The sequence below is a fragment of the Rhamphochromis sp. 'chilingali' genome (assembly GCF_963969265.1).
Source record: "Rhamphochromis sp. 'chilingali' genome assembly, chromosome: 19".
Lineage (NCBI taxonomy): Eukaryota > Metazoa > Chordata > Actinopteri > Cichliformes > Cichlidae > Rhamphochromis > Rhamphochromis sp. 'chilingali'.
This window is the reverse complement of record NC_137946.1, coordinates 6,842,264-6,857,096: the sequence shown is the minus strand read 5'-3', so window position 1 is coordinate 6,857,096 and position 14,833 is coordinate 6,842,264.

Sequence of the window (14,833 nt, the reverse complement as noted above, 5' to 3'; positions counted from 1 at the left end):
TCTTTGCGGTATAAACTCCAAACCGGGCGGAAACACCAAGATTATGTTGCACCCTCAGAGAGACATGACTCCATTCTCCTTTTTTGCAACTTTATTCTCCTCAGTTCAGGTTTGGAGTTTACAGGAAGCATAGCGTATCATCAGCAAAACATCGCTTCCTCACGTCTCAGACACTGTTTTTTTTCTGCGCTTACTGATGACATCACACGTCTGAACTCTGACCTCCTGGAGCCAGTAAACTACAAAAATTAACTAGAAATGTGTCCAAAAACAAAACACAATTAAATAAGAATAGTCTTTAAAGATTTTCCCAACAATACAGAAAAATGTACATTTTATAACTTCTTTTAGAGCGCAACACCTACTTACTTCTGAAAAGAAAGCCTAATTTCTGCTGTTCAATAGGCTACTGAACAAATGTAAACTTTTTAAAATTATGCAAAATGCAAAACGCTTAGCCGTGTCTCTAATAAAACCGCTGTAACTTCAGAGGTAATGTTCATATGTTGATTAATGGTTTTCTTTCGTTTTTGATGTACTGCAGAATATTTTTATAAAATCCCAGGCCAGGAAAATCACCTTCATGTTTTTCTGTGTTTTATCTTCAGCTACTTTGACACAAAGGCATCTGCTGTGATGCTTACACCTTTGAAAAAGTCTGGAAAGTGTCAGCTTCCTTTTTATAGATACAAAAATATGTAAATGTACTGATCTGAATTATAATATTTCTGACTGTCTAAGGCAAAATTTCCCAGATTTAAATCGAATCAAATCGTGGATCGAATCGATTCGGGACCTTGTGAATTGGAATCAAATCGATTCTAGAAATCAGTGACGATACCCAGCCCTACTGCAAAGTACCCAGGCGACAGCGTATGCATGAACGCTGAAGCTGTGCCGCTGCTGTGTTTGCTCACCTAGCCACTGTGACAAACCATCCTACTTTGGCAAAACATCCTACCGTAAGTAGTTTATGCACATTTCTGCAGTCACAGAGTAATTCCACCACAAATTTAAGTATGTATGACGGTTTGCCACTTAACTTTGCCCATCAGAGTATGCTTGTAGCTCATGTTCATAAAGCCAGGACGGTTTGCCACTTCATTTTACCCGTTAAAGTATGCTTTTAGGTAAAATTCACAAAGGTAGCATGGTTTGGCACTTAATTTTACCCGTCAGCGTATGTTTCTAGCTCTTATTAACAAAGGTAGGACGGTTTGCCACTTAATTTCGTGTTTTGCGCATGCGCAGAAAGAACGGGTAGGATGGTTTGCCAGTTTTGATGGATTCCCAGATCACCGGCAGCTGCACAGCGTGGTCTGACCGGCGAATATGGCTGTTTTTCGAGGCGATAAGCCGGGGAAGGGAGACCAACCAAAGGGAAAGCTAAGGGCCAGCTAAGGGGATACCAGGGGAATACCAGGGGAGAGGAAGCGCCCACGGAGGCTGCCGAAACAGGCTCTTGACGGACGCACATACATACAGCACTCTCAAGTAGTGATGTGTGAATCATGAATGAATCGTTCAATACTCGAGAATCACTTTACTGACTCGTAAACAAGCCCAACTGACTCATTCACTGACTCATCCCTGTTGCTGTTAGCAAACTAATTTCATTAGTAGAAATATATCTAGCTTATAATTAAAATTGTGTTTGGGGGGGGAGCAACAGCCAGTTTCCTAACAGAAACATTTCTGCTCTGAACTGAAAGAAAAAACCCGAGTAGAAAACTCACATCAAGACAATAGCTCCTCAGTTCACAGTGGCATCGCTCTGCTAACTTGCTAACAACACATTTGAGTTCACCCCCTCCCTTACTGTGTGAAATCGTTGAGTAAGCGAATCCGGTCATTAAGTGATGACGTGACGAATCCTACTTCCGGGCCTAAAATAGTCTGCGTTTAATATGGCTTTTGTGTTGTTAACATGTTTAATGTTTTGTATTTTCTTCTATTTAATCTCAAAAAGCTCCTAAAAAAGTCAGTGATCACTGTTGACCTCCCTCGGCTTTTATTACTGCTAATCATTTATTTAAGCTCAGTTTTTAAAACTGTTGGGAGAAAACTCTGTAAAAAACCCAGGAGAAATAAAGACACAATGAGACAAAGTTACTTTCTTTGCTAAACGTGTACACGGGTGAGCTGCTGAGAACAACTCACACCCATGAACAGAGGCTTGGCATTTTTATAGGCACAAATCACAGAGACAGTGAGAACAGGATAAGAAAATAATAAACAGATAAAATAAACAACTCCATATGTGGCGCTAGTCTCGTCAGCAGAGAGCTGGGAGAAAGCTGTGAGAGATAAAACAATCTAAAACAATATGTCCCAAAACAATATGTCTTTGCTGGGAAAGTCTAAAAGGATAATTCTAAACTAATCTAACCATAGACAAAGGGCATCTTTGTACATTTAAAAGAAGGTAAAGAAACATAGAATCATTTTTCCTGTAACAAAAACCTTAGGATGTAACTACAGTCCAGCCCATGCAGCAGTATATGAATGACTAACCTCGTATTGTGGATGTAGGGTTGCCAATCGTCCCTTAAAATACGGAATCGTCCGGTATTTAGAAACAAAAGTACACGTCCCGTATTGAGCTAATAAGGGACGCACTTTGTCCCGTAATACAGTGAGAATCAAAAGTAGTCTATAACTTTTAATGGAATTAACACTTTGTTTGAAAACATAATTCTCAGCCCCTCTCCTGCTTTGTGACCAATGAGCTGACAGCACACTTATGACAATTCGAGTATAACAATTCAGATTACCGCTCATCTCATTGGTCGAGGAAAGGTCGCTTGCGGAGAAAATACCGGAAGACAACAGATGACCACAACAACAAGCAAGGCCAACAGGGAAACAAACGCCGACACTGCAGTGCAAGTCTCGGATGACAGTACACCAAATGCTGGGCAGACACTGTGCGATTTTTTCAGTCGCGTTATTCAGCTCCTGCTCAAACTGCACGATTGACTCGCAGGGGTTAGAAGTTGGTAGATCACGATGCAGGGTCTCACACTATACCGCCCGATGCTCTGATGCGACCTGAGTGCTCACACTGTGCCTCCATAAAATGAAGGTTATAACAGAAAATCTGTCGCTCGCTCTCTCTGTCTTTCACTCACACAGACACACCACCACCACCATCAACTTTGCTAAATTGCTAATGAAAAACACTGATCAGGCAGCTGTGATTGAGCAGCAATGTAAATCCAACTATTTTCACGGTTGTTGTGGTCATGATAATTTTGTGATGCCACATGGAAAAGGCTCGGATGAGCTTTCCAAAGTTCTACAAGTTGTGCCTCCATCGCTTGTGTCCAGATCACACGCTGCAGTGCCATGCTGCTCCGTCTTTTTCACCGACGTTTACGTGTTTGCGCGTGAGCAGTGTGAGCGCCTGTGGTGACACCCTCACGAGCGATTGATGATCGGGAGCTGGTCGTGAGGTGTTAATCACTTCTCGTTACCCCACGTATACTACACGACGCACGATGAAGGCCAAAATCGGTCCGATCACTCAAAAATCGGCTCAAAATGGGCCTAAAACCACACAGTGTAAGCCCAGCATTAGAGCAGCAATGTTTGTTCCCCTCAGAGAAAGGGAAGAATGGGAAAAGGAAAACACCTGGCTGGAAAAAGTTAATATGGGCATGTGCAGTGAATATCAGCGCTATGTGGCCAGAAGTGCGATAATATAACTTATTTTGTGTAATAAACAACTGCAAGGATAGATGATTACAACAAATTGATGACTAATACATAAAAATAATACATAGATGAATAATGATGATGAGTTATGATGCGTAATCATGGGAACAAGCGGGTTTTCAAACAGGAGCAGCTGATTAGCATTAGAAAAGCTGAAATAATACCTCAACTGAAGCCAATTGTACTAAATGCACTAAATGTGCACTGTTACAAGAATATTTTTCTTTCTATTGTTTTCTATTATTTTAAGTTAAGCAGGACAGAGTTCTTTTAAAGAAAGATTTACTTATATTCTCAAAAGTTAAGCATGACAGGCTTCTGTTTAAGAAAGAGACCTGTTTTATTGTGTTAATGTTGTCATTTTGAGCTAAAAATAAATGGCTAAATGATCATTTGTTTCACATGTGTTCATATCACAAAGAATAGAATATGCATCTACTTAAATCAACTTCAAGTCAAATGGTTAAAAAAATAATTTCACACACAAAAAAAGAGCTAGAAAATTCACCACACTGGGAAGGGTGAAGACAACTGGGTCGCCCGGCCCTGGCCACGAGGTGTCCCTTATTTATTTTTCAGGGAGTTGGCAACCCTATGTGGATGGATTATCTCAGTTGTTCTCCTGGCTGAAGTTTGGTCCTTTTACAGCATCCTGCCATGCGATTACATTTGTTCCTGACCACTCACGTTAACTTTTATCGAGTGGAAAAAAGTTAGCTTGTTTATATTATGCTAACATAGCTGTGTCGCTAGCAGTCACGTAGCACATCATACCAGCTAGCCAAACTTCAGTAACCCTACAAACGTCACTGCTGTTTAGTTTTCTGTCTTCATTTATGCTGGAAGTGATAACAGAGCTGTACATTGTAATTTGTTTCCAAAACCCCGCAGTCAGGACATGCTATATTGTATTTAGATAGAAGCTCGCTAGCTCGCTAGCTTCTATCTCACTAGCTTCTATCTCACTTGCTGTTTAGTTTTCTGTCTTCATTTATGTTGGAAATGATAACAGAGCTGTACGTTTTAATTTGTTTCCAAAACCCCGCAGTCAGGACATGCTATATTGGTCGTGTCCAAATTCATGGGCTGCATCCTCCTGAGGACCTGGCCTTCGCGGTCTACGTGCGCCGGGACCTCAGAAGGTCGGGTAGGCCGGAAGTAAACGGCTGGGGAAATTGGACGGGCTAGCATACTGATTAGCGTCACCGCTGTCTCGGTGGAGTTTAATAAACTCGGCCGTCTGCTCCTTGCTATCTAAAATATAACAGGACACTGGCAGAAATTCTCGACCGTCTCACACTTCTGTTTAATCAGTTTTCTGTTTGACGTTTATTCAGCTGTGTGAAATACCCACCCGGGGGACTAATAAAGTTTTATTTTATCTAATCTAATCTAATAACCAAACCAATTTACTCGTGAACAAATAAAACACTGAAAAAAGCCCAACAATAACATGTTTAGGTTGTCTAAGTGACTTATATATTACATTTAACCTGTTGATGTTAAACTCAATTGTTACACCTGGTAGAGCAGAACACTGATCATTTACAGACAGTTTTTCAACTCTCAGTAATGCCATAGTGATCGTTTGATATATGGACCTGCGAGTTTAGGCCCAGACACGGCTAGTGACGTCAGACTTAACGACCGGATAACTTACTCACCCCCTCCTTTCCTGTGCTGAATCGTAGCATGAATGAATCACTCACTCACTCACCCCCTCCCTTGCTGTGCTGAATCGTAGCATGAACGACTCACTCACTGACTCACTCCCTTCCTGTGCTGAATCATAGCTTGAACGACTCACTTACTCACCCCCTCCCTTCCTGTGCTGAATCGTAGCATGAACGACTGAGTGCTATACTTCTTCTTTTGCTACTTGGTAGGCAACCAATGTTAAGGCGCATTACTGACCCCTGGCTCACAACTCAGTGGACATTTAGATGAGAAAATATATATTTGACACATTTGAAGAAAATACTAATAAAATAAAATAAAAATAAATAAAATAAATGTTCCTTTAGAAATCTTAATTTTTTTTTGCTCTTTTTTGCTCTATAAAATAGTTGTTTTTCTTTTTCAATCACTCATCTTAGCAGTAGTATATATATGAAAAGAGAAACAAATTAAGTTTGAGTGAAAATGGACATTTTTTGCACTCTCTGGACAACTGACTCAGTGACTCAAAAAACCTGATTCATTAAAAAGAATCGAATTTACCATCACTACTCTCAAGGCACTCACACACACAACACAAGTGGAGATCAAACGATCACTGGTGTCACATCTCACAGCTGTTTTATACGTGAGCCGGAGTGTCTTAAAGAAGTATCCACACGCCACAACCAAGGGGGGCCGTACCTGTACATATAGAATATGTAACGGTGTGGAGAGATAGTCTCGATATGCTAGAGAACCCGGGCTTCTGGAAAACCACCCTCTCCCTGCTCCGCTGATGGTAACAACAGTAGGCTATGGACAACTTTAAGTTTTTGATTTTAAATAGGCTATATACAATTCAATGGGAGCGACAGGATGGTTGGTTTCTTATCCTGTTCTACATTAGACATGCTAATTCGTGTATGATTTTTGTCATTTTGATATGTCATGTATTTAATAATAATGAGAAAATTCTATAAATTTCATAGAAAATCAGTTTTAATGTCTTTACAGTGTACACACGATCCCCCATTATTTCCCCAAAACAATAAAGAAATAACTAGATAGTATCTAAAACTAAACCAAAGAGTAAAATAGCAAAATGTGGATCATTAACATTAGGTCTCTCTCTTCTAAGTCCCTGTTAGTACATGAATTAATAATTGATCAACAAGTTGCCGTACTATGGTGGCTGGGAAGTGCAAATCGCAACAAAATAAAAAACCGCAACAAAATACAAAAACCCCACAACAAAATACAAAAACCCCACAACAAATTACAAAAAAACCGCAACAAAATACCAAAACCCCACAACAAAATACAAAAAGCCCACAACAAAATACAAAAACCCCACAACAAAATACAAAACCCCCACAACAAATTACAAAAACCCCACAACAAATTAAAAGTCCTTGACAGAAAGGGATTGTCTGAAATACTGGAAGTGACACAAGCGTGATGTCACGAGAGGGGGCGTGGTCAGGATTTTTGGTTGAGGTGCCACATTTCTGGGCCGAACAAAGCGCTAGCGAAAGAGCGAAAGTACACGGATAACACCAGCTATGGTTCGTACTTGCTGTGCGGTCGGTTGTAAAGTTAGATCGCACGACCGGCAAGGGAATAAGGTTGAAAAGGGTTTATCTTTTCATTCTTTCCCCACCTGGAAGCAACATGAGGCAGCTCATGTATCGGATGTTACCAAAAGAATGCGTCTAGTCTGGATAGCAGCTGTGAGATGAGCTGATATCCAGTTCTCTTCCATCTCCAAATATCTGTTGGTGTGCTCCAGACATTTTCATTCCCGTAAGTTATAGATATGTTCATATCAATCTTTATCCGGTCTTTAAGTCTGACGTCACTAGCCGTGTCTGGGCTCAAACTCAGCTGCACGTCCATAAATTACAGGATCACTGTGGCATCACTGAGAGTTGAAAAACTATCTAAAGTCTTTCATCTGTAATAAAATGATCAGCGTTCTGCTCTACCATGTGTAACAATTGAGTTTATCATCCAGGCATCCATGAAAACTGTTGGCAGAGGTATGAAAATGCGCAGGAAAATCTGACGTGCATGGCAAACTTCATCAACAGCATTTAGGGAGGAATAAACACACATCAGCCTTCGGCCATTTTTGATGAACGCATACGCCCCCTAGAGCGCGCTAACTTTATTAACAGCCACACAAATGCAAATCACACATCAAACATAAATAAACCATTTGACTGTCTCCATAATTGAGAGCATTTTCTCTTCTTATTTCAACACCCCCACTTGCTCTCATATTATGATGCTCTTAAGTAAACAAAAAAAACAACAAACAAAAGGTTTCTTCCTCAGTACTGTATACATGTCCGTATACCACGTTAATGCCCAAACATAAACTTCTCAAACTTGAACAACTTAACTTTTGTTGCAGGCTTTGTCATTACATCTGCAACCATCTCTTCTGTTGAACAATAATCCTGCACTCACAGTTGACATCACAAAGTGGTACTTTATGTCAACATGTTTACATCTCTGTCTCGTCACAGGATTCTTCGCCAACGCAATTGCACCCTGATTATCTTCATGAACTTTTGGCGGTGCATATTTTTGTCCATCAATACCTTGTAACAGTTGCAATAGGTACAATTTCTTGTAGGGTCGCAGCTAAAGCCATGTACTCCGCTTCACAGGTAGATAATGCAACAGTAGGTTGTCTTTTGGTTTTCCATGAGATTAAAGGACCATCTACAGACAAGCTTATGCAATAACCAGTTGTACTCCGTCTGTCTGTTACATCAGCTACCCAATCAGCATCGCTGTATGCCCACAACCTCAGTTCTTTGTTGTCACATTTCCTGTAACACAGTTCTTTCTCGGTTGTCCCTTTCAGATACCTCAGTACATGTTTTACTGTAGTCCATTGGTCTTCAGTTGGCTCAGTAAAGTACTGTGAAAGTTTACTGACTATAAAACTCAAGTCTGGTCTTGTGCATGTAGCCAAATAGATCAGACTACCAACTGCCTCTCTGTACCTTTTGACATCACTCATCCTTTCTGCATCATCAGCATAGTTCAGTTTTTGCTCACAAGGTGTCTGTCTTTCTTTACAATCCTGCATGTTGAATCTTTCAAGTATTTTTTCCACATATTGTTTTTGTGATATTTTTACACAGTTATCACTCTGGTCAAAATCTATACCAATGAAATGTCTCAGTTTACCCAAATCCTTCATTTTGAATTTTGCTGCAAGCATTTTCTACACAACAGTTAGTTCACTTTCATCACTAGCAGCAATGATCAGGTCATCTACCCATACAATCAGAATCACCTTCTTATTTTCTGTCATTTTTGTGTAAACACAATGGTCAGCGGGGTTTTGCACGAAGTTGTTCTCACTCAGATATTCATGCAACAACTTGTTCCAATTCCGGCCTGATTGTTTTAGCCCATATAGCGACTTTTTCAACTTGCACACCAGTTTTTCATTTGTGTCGGATTTTACCTCATAACCCTCAGGTTGTTCCATGAATACCTCACAATCTATTGGTGCGTGAAGATAGGCAGCTTTAACATCCATCTGATGTAAAAGCATGTTTTCTTGTGCTGCCTTTTGCATCAACACTCTGATACTAGTCAGGTTAGCAGTAGGGGAAAATGTTTCTTCATAATCCACACCTATCCTCTGACTATATCCTTTAGCAACATAACGTGCCTTGTACCTCTCAGATCCATCAACATTGTTTTTGACTGCGTACACCCATCTACCCCCCACTATCTTCTTACCCTCAGGCACAGTGGTTAAGGTAAATGTGTCATTTTCTCTTAGTGATTGCATCTCTTCATCCATTGCACTGACCCATTTCTCTGAGTTAGATGAAGTTATTGCTTCCTTGAATGTTTGGGGAATGTTACACATTGCTCTGTAACAATAATCCATGTTTGTAAGTACTTGATCACAATCCTCCTTATCAGTAACATATTCACTTAAATACCCAGGCCTCTTTCTCACTCTGGAAGGATACCTTGCAGCCTCGCAGTCGAGTTCATTCTCCTGTGACTGGCTGCTCATCTCAGACATGCTTACTGGGATCTGTTCCTGAGTATCTGTGTGTTCTGTACTCACATCAGTCTGTTCTCTGGTCTTGGTGAACCTGTTTGGTGTCTCAAAGTCACCCTCATCATCTGGCACCTTGTCAGTCTGTGTTTGTCTCTCTACTCTTGTTTTAGTCTCAAACTTCACCAGTCTATGCTTCTGTACTTTCCCACTGTCTGGGTAGTAGACCATATAAGCTGGACTGTTCTTGTCATATCCAACAAAAATTCCTTTCTCACACCTTGAGTCTACTTTTCTCTTGTTCTGCCTGTAGGCATAACACACTGACCCAAATGTCTGCATCCTGGAAAGGTTTGGCCTTCTTCCTGTCAGCATTAAATATGGTGTCTGTTCTGTGCGTCTGTTAAAACATCTATTCCTCACTACAGCTGCTGTTTGCACTGCGTAAGTCCACAACTCTTTAGGTAACTGTTTCTCTATTAACATACACCTGGCCATATCAAAAAGAGTGCGCCAATTGCGTTCTGCAGTACCATTTTGGTGTGGTGAGTATGGTCCTGAGGTCTCATGCCTGATTCCATTTTTGCTAAGGAGTGCCTGATACTCATTTCCCATAAACTCTGTTCCATTGTCAGACCTGATACATTTAACTTGCCCATACGGGGCTGTATCAGCCAAAAACTTCTGTGTTGCTTTTGCTGTGTCACTCTTATTTTTCAGAAAATACACAAACACTGCACTGGAATAGTCATCAGTGAATGATAGTGCAAATCTATATCCATCTCTGGACTCTGGGTCTACTGGACCAGCTAGATCTGTGTGTACCAGCTCTAAGGCGGTTTTGGCTCGTGCATCAGGGTCCCTGTTTCTAGTTTGAACAAACTTTCCCTGTGTGCACACTTCACAATGCAAGACAGATTTATCTGTTTTTCCTTTGATTGCCATACCATCAACAACACCCTGTAATCTCTGAATGTCATCATAATTACAGTGACCAAGAATTTCATGCCATGTTTGCATGTCATAGCAACCCTTACACTGGTCTTTACCTTCAGTGTTTACTGTTTGTAGGTAGTACAGTCTGTTGTACTCATGTATTGGGAAACTTGTACCGTCTTTGTGTTGCAGGGTGTCTTTTCCTTGCTTGAAGATCATAGTTGCTCCATTTGAGGTAGCTGCTTTCACAGAGAAGATGTCTTGTGGATACGATGGGATGTACAGTGCCTGTTTCAAGGTTGTTTTGTGGCACTGCCCCCTGCTGTCCATCAAGCAAAACTCTGCCTCCCCTCTTTGCTCTGCAACTCCAGTGCACTTAGTGTCGTCAGCCAACTCTACGTAGTGTGATTTGGGCTGGAAACTGTCGTTGAATGTCCTGAACTTTGTTACATCTGTAACAATATGCGAAGTTGCCCCTGTGTCCACCATCAGACCCTTTTTGTTGATGCCATGCTCTGACTGGAACGCTGCATCCTCGCTGCTTACCCGGAATGCGTAGTCTTTGCTACCCGACTCCTCGGAAACTTTCCGTGCATTGTCTTGCCGCCGTTTCCGTCTGCATGTTGAGTGGGTGGTGCTTTGTGGTGCTTTTACACTCGCTACACCACTGCTTGCGCTGACACGTCCTGGCTTTGTGTCCCTTTAATCCGCATCTGAAACACACTATGTCTGCGTTGCCGGCCCCACGGTCATTCAATTTTTCAAACGTGGGATTGTCGCTCGGTCGTACACGTGCTTTCATGATGTTGTCATCTGACGCTGCAGCGCGCATTTTCTCTGTGTCTTCAAAGCTTCGCAGTTTAGTTTTAAATTCAGCAAAAGTCACTTCAACTTCACTTTGTGTGACATGGATCGCAAACGGTTTGAACGATTCTGGCAGTCCCTTCAAAACCATTGCTACCAATAGCCCATCACTCAAAGTGCAAATTAGAGTGAGAACATGTGGAGGCTCTGGCTACGTTCACACTGCACGCGAAAGCGCATCAAATTCGACTTTTTTGACCGTATGCGACCCATATCCAATCATGGTATGACGGTGTAAAAACAGCACAAATCCGATATTTTCAAATCCGATCTGGGTCACTTTCGTATGTGGTACTTAATCCGATACATATCTGATGTTTTAGAAAGCAACTGCTGTTTGAATGGTCGTGTCGCATTAAATCCGTCTTTTATTTCACTGACACAAAACATATGCCAATTATCAGCGCTGGAGAAGACATTGAGAACACATGAGCGCTTCGTGTGCATCCCGTGCAGATGTTAGTGAAACTGTTGGGAAGACAACGTGAACATTTTATTTATACTGTATAATCTGCAGATTCTGACAGAAATCTGCAACTATCCTTTGAAGCACCGCTCCTCTCTAAAACAACAATAAGGATAATTATTAGGCCATATATAAATAACAAAATAACTTAAAGCAAAATTGGACAACGTAAAGTCTGAAACAAGTCTTTATATTAAGGGCCATCAGTCAAACAATACTGTTTGGTCTGGGTCTAAACAGAGCGCGTTGTGTGTGACGTCTTCTTTTGCGCATGCGGGCCACTTTGAGGGTTCACAAAGGACCGTATTTGCTGTCACATTTTATTTGTAGTGTGAACAAGCAGACACAAAATCAGATTTAAATTTTTAAAAAAAATCGGAATTGAGCATTAAGACCTCCAGTGTGAACGTAGCCATAGTGAGTTCAGTGCACTGATGTGACATTGTCCTGAAGGATTTAGTTATTCTCAATGGTTAAAGAAATTGCAATTATTTATTCATATTTATTATAAATAATCCTAATTATATATCTTGCTTCCATGTTTGTGTCCTGTGTCACAAAAAATAAATTTTTTACTATAATACATTGATTAATGACCTGCAGAATCTCCTTATCATATTACGTGTCCATAATTGTCACCTAAAGTCAAACTTTATGCTTTCTCCATCTTGAAAGTGATGACATCCTTGCATTACATACTTTAGGTTCATTTTCTGAAGGCAGGTTTCTGAAAGAGAACAGGCAGATTTGGAATATAACATGCAGCGTTCTATAGATGGATACATAAACGACCGGGCCTTTGCATCCGTGGCACCCAGACTCTGGAATAACCTCCCCGTTCATATTCGCACTGCCGAGTCTATCCAGTCTTTTAAATTACGTCTTAAAACGTATTTTTTTACTTTGGCTTTTGATTCTGTCTAGTTGGCTGTTTTAGCTTGTTGCGTTGTTACCTATTGTTTGTTGTCCTCTTTTATTGTTTGTTTTAACTGTCTCATGTTTTTATTGACTGTGAAGCACTATGGTCAACACTGTTGTTTTAATATGTGCTATATAAATAAATTTTGATTTGATTTGATTTGATAAAAAAATGAAAAATTACATGTATGTGCTAACTTTCTAAATACTTTGTTACATTTATGATAAAATGGATTTGAAAGTAGATAAAACACATTTATGTCGGCCTTGGCTCAGTAGAGTCCTTGTCTTTAAATTAACTTTGTATGTTTCAGGTACTGCACTCTCAAAGACTGAATGAACCAGCATTGGGTTCATTGCTGGCTCACAACATTCCCTGTGAGCATCACAGGGGAATGTTGAAGCCGCCCACTGCACCTGTATGGCCGGAGTCGTGGAGACCTGCATCCATGTCACTGCTCTTCTGTTTAATGTAGAAGCAACAGTGCAGATCTGTGGCACAAGGACTGTTACAGATGAACCTGCATACTGGGTTTTTCTGGGTAATATGACCAAGATACAGCCAGAGGTTGGCCATAAGATAGACTTCTCCTCTTCAGCTGCCCAAAAACGGCTCTGGATGAAAACATAAACAGACCATCCGTATTGAAAGGTAAATGGAGCCGTCCCCAAAAACAAAAAATCCCACCTGCTAATGTGGAGGAGTTGTCACTGCTATTGGAATCTTTGCTGGAGCACAGTAAAGCTGTGGGTTGTGGGAATGACCCATAATGTTTTATATAGGGATCTAGATTTATGCCTGAAGTGCACTGCCATGTAAATAATTTGCATTTACTGAATATGTACTGACTGAGTACCACTGTTCAAAAGTTGAATAAAGAAACAAACTAATTTTTGCTCTTTTTTTTATTAAAACCACCTTATAGAACATCACATCAGTTACATGTAGAATCCATGTCATTTATAGTTTATAAAGGACAAAATGTTTACACAAAATCATGACAGCATTTACACGATATCACCCACTACTAACGTTACTTTATTTACTATCAATTACTTCAATTTATCTTTTGAAAAATTACCGCTATTTATACAGCACAAGACTTAAGAATATTTGACAGGAGCAGGTTTCATTTTTCCCTGGTTTTATTATCACACTGTTCACCAAAACGCAGCAAACCTTCACCATCTTATCCAGGAGGGTCACCTCTTCATGTGAGGACATGGAAGAAGTAATCTGATTGGCATGGTGGTATGTTTGAAGCAGGTCCCTTGTGTAGCACTGGAACCCAGTCACGATGTCATCCAGGCTGGTTTGCTGCAATAATGCCAAATAATTAGCAAGTCTATAAATAGAAGGTAGTTCTGCAAAATCACTCAGTAGGATGTTTTTTTCTAATTTGCTATGACCTCAGAGTGCATCGAAAATAAAACTAATAGGCTATAAAGAGTGATATGAACATATTCTCTTGCCGGTGTTGTGCCAAAAAGTGATTGTCTGCCAGAAACTGATTGCCGTCTGCGGGAGCGCGCGCAGCTGCTTAAAGCTGCAGCGCCCGGATTACTTGCGTTGCCAGCTACTTCCGTGCAACTGATATAACGGGGGGGGCAAACAAACAAACACATTTATGACTTTGTTATTAGGCAAAGGTATGCATTTAAGGAACTTCAACGTTTCTTGTAACTGAATTATGACGCTTTTCAGAACGTTGCTTTCGGTGTGTAGCGCAGTCACGAATGACTACACGCATCACGATGGAATAATTAATGCCTACAGGTTTAGTATGTCTACTGTCGTTGTTCATATTTGTTATAAGACTGTCGAATAGTAGTTAAAACAATAAAGACCTATTGTGCCAGTATCACCATGACTCTTTCTTGTTTGTTAAGAATAACGACTGAGAGCATGGCATTTTAGCGCTACCAAAAAGTGATTGTGGCCTATAACTCGTCACTGAAACAATATTTCTGCTTCAAACTTGGCGGATGTCATTCAGAAGGGTCATATGTCAAATATTACATCTCAAACAGTCCCTTAGAACTGCTGGATAACCTGTAAAGGAACATTAACATTGATAATATGCCATTTTCAGCCTGCCAAAAAGTGATTGTGGACTATATCTTGTCACTGAAACAATATTTCTGCTTCAAACTAGGCGGATGTCATTCAGATGGGTCATATGTCAAATATTATATCTCAAACAGTCCCTTAGAACTGCTGAATAACTTGTACA